The sequence below is a fragment of the Belonocnema kinseyi genome, chromosome 2 (genome assembly GCF_010883055.1).
Source record: "Belonocnema kinseyi isolate 2016_QV_RU_SX_M_011 chromosome 2, B_treatae_v1, whole genome shotgun sequence".
Classification (NCBI taxonomy): domain Eukaryota; kingdom Metazoa; phylum Arthropoda; class Insecta; order Hymenoptera; family Cynipidae; genus Belonocnema; species Belonocnema kinseyi.
The window spans coordinates 158,839,371-158,842,412 of record NC_046658.1 but is presented as its reverse complement, the minus strand read 5'-3'; positions in this window follow the sequence as shown (position 1 = coordinate 158,842,412).

Here is a 3,042-nt window from a genome sequence, read left to right as displayed (position 1 = left end):
CCCCCCCCCCCCGCCGGAAAGGTGAAGACCACTTTTTTTTTTAATATGCCCTGTCTAACAGTGTAAAAGACTTTACTTTTAATCCTCTGAGATACTACAAATTGTATACTTAATCTGGAAAGACTGATATTTTTTTTTGCTTATAGAATAGAAATACTAGTTTTTTTGGAGAAAAAATCAAAAAACTTGAAAAAAAAAATTATTCTCAGAGGGCTAGAACGCTTTTCCAAAAAGTAGGTTTAATACAATATAAATAAGTCAAAAGATTCAAATATAGAAAAAGAATATTTGAAGAATTTTTGCTAAGAATACAAATAAAATGATAAGAAACGATTGTATTAAAATTGTCACTGAATTTCCTATGTTTCAGGGGTTTCGTTGCAAAAAATTTAGTAACAAAGTGATGTGATAAAATTAGGATTTAAGATAGTGTAGATTTAGTTTTATAAGTAAAATGACCATTATTTTACTGCGTTTGTTATAAAAAAATGTTTCTTTTTCCAATAAAAGTTCTTCAGCAGCGTTTGGTCATTTCTCTTTTATTGTATAGAATCATAAATATTTCTTTCTTCTCTTTTAACAAGAAAAAAAACTTTCTGGCAAATAATGTTTAAATGTTTGCGCTATATATTACATGGCACATTTTTTTTTAATCAGAAGCATAGATTGGTGATGGAATTTGGTGGTTGGAATTTGGGGGTAAGTAAAACAAATTGCAATAATTTCGACTCGCATGTTGTAAATATTTAAACAATTTATATGTCGTAGGCATTTCAAATTTTTAGGCAATTAGAAAAAACCAACCGTGGATTATTAAAATACACATTAAATGGCTAATATTTTTTTTTATTTGCGTATAAATAATGAAAGATACTTTTGGAAAATATCAAGATTAATCATTTTATTAAATTTATTTAGGAAGTTTAATTTTCCAGCGAAAAGGACGAATTTATAAAAAAACAGTTAAATTTTTAACCCGATACTTTCCGTTTTTAACAGAAAATTTTATTTTCCACCAACAGGTTGAATTTACAACTAAACAGTCTATTTTTCAATAAAAAAAATTAATTTGTTAACAAAAAAAAGAGTTCTCCATACAGAATAATAATTTGTTATCAAAAAATACGATTTTTTAACAAAATACTTAAATTTTGAAGCAAATAGTTTAATTTTCAACCAAGAAGATTACTTCTATATCAAAAAGATGAATTTTGAACAAATTAATTACATTTTGAACTAAATAGTTTGAGCAGTGGATGTGATGATAGTTTCTGAAAGAAAAGTTTGAATTAAAAAGTGAAATTTCTGAACTAAAAAACTGGATCATTAATCAAAAATTTAGTTGACTTTTTATTTACAAAAATTAATTTTCAATAAAAAGATTCATTTTTTTACAAATTAGTTAAAGTTTGAATCTGAGAATATCAATTTTTAACAAGAAAGTTAATTTTTTTAAAATCAGTCGAATTTTTGAAAAAGTATTTAAATTTTTATTAATTTATAAAAAGAAAAAACGAATTTATAACTCAAAGGATTCATTTTATACTAAAAAGACGACTTTTCAACGAAATAAAAAATTTTATAATCAAATGGTTCAATTTTCAACCAAGAAGATTTTCAACCAAAAAGATTTTGAACGAAAAGCTAAAAATATTATTCTTCTACCAAAAAATTAACTTTTAAAAAATTAGTTCAACTTTCAACAAAGTAATGGAATTTTGAACCTTAAAGTATAATTTTTTAACGCAAAATTTAATAAAAGTTGATATTTTAACAAACAAAAATTTAAATAAAAGATAAAAAAACATTTGGACTCAAAAACAAATAAACTTTCAACAAAATACATAAATACTTAAATAAAAAAAGGTACATTTTTAACCAAGCATTTGAATTTTTGACCCAAACATTGATTTTCTTCCAAAAAAGATGAATTTCCAACAAAATACATACATTTTCTACCAAATTGTAGGATTTTCAATCTAAATATAAAAATTTTCTACAAAGCAGTTAAATTTTCAAAGAAAAGAAACATTTTTAAAGCAGAACGGATTCATTTTTATCCGGACAGTTGCATTTTTAACCAAAAAGGTGAAATTTCTACAGAGAGAGATTACTTTTAAAAAATGTCAAGAAAGATTAAATTTTAAAAACAAAATTGTTGAATTCTCAAGGTAAAAAGTTAATTTTCTACCAAGTGGTTAATTATTTTAATAAATAATTCAATATTCAACAAAGGAGTTCGATTTTCAGTAAAAAATAAAAACTTGGAATGAAAAAGTAGATTTTCAAACGAATAAATAATTTTCAACAAAATTGTAGAATTTTTAAGCCAAAAAGACAAATTTTTGACAAAATAATTGAATTTTTAACGAAGAAGTATGACTTTGACAAAATTGTTAAACTGTCAACAAAGTAACTCAATTTTAATAAAAAAAAGAATTTGAAAAAAAAGAAGCCCTTTTAAGTATATGTGACGTAAAACGAAGAAGCCAGCCTTATGACCGAAAAATCGATTTCTAGTTTTTACTCAGGAATTTTTCCAATTTTTTTTCATAAATCCTAATAAAACATGAAAATAACAGACATATAAGAACCGCTCAACTGTATTAGTGCTAGAGGCCTTTTTCTAATTTTTTCGTCTTACTTTTACTTTGAACCGTTTTTTCTCGTAATTTCATTTTCGGTACTAAAACTGGTTTCTTCGTTCACGTCATATATCACATAAAATCATTATTTTTATTATTTTCTGAAAGTTTATTTCATTAATTGGATAATTTTCAAAATAACAATAAAATGCTAGATAACTATTTAATGTCTGTTTTAATACTCCACGTTTAGTTTCTCATAACTGCCTAAAACGAGTCAGCCGTTTAGAAGTTTTTGTTAGTATTTTTCTGATTGCCTAAATGACTCAGAAACTTGGCAGTCGGCCGACTAACGACATAATGTGACGTGGAATGAAGAAGCAAGCCTTAGGGCCGAAAGTGAGTTTAGGGATCGCCAATAAACTACGTTACCACTTTATGGGAGGGGGGGGGGGGG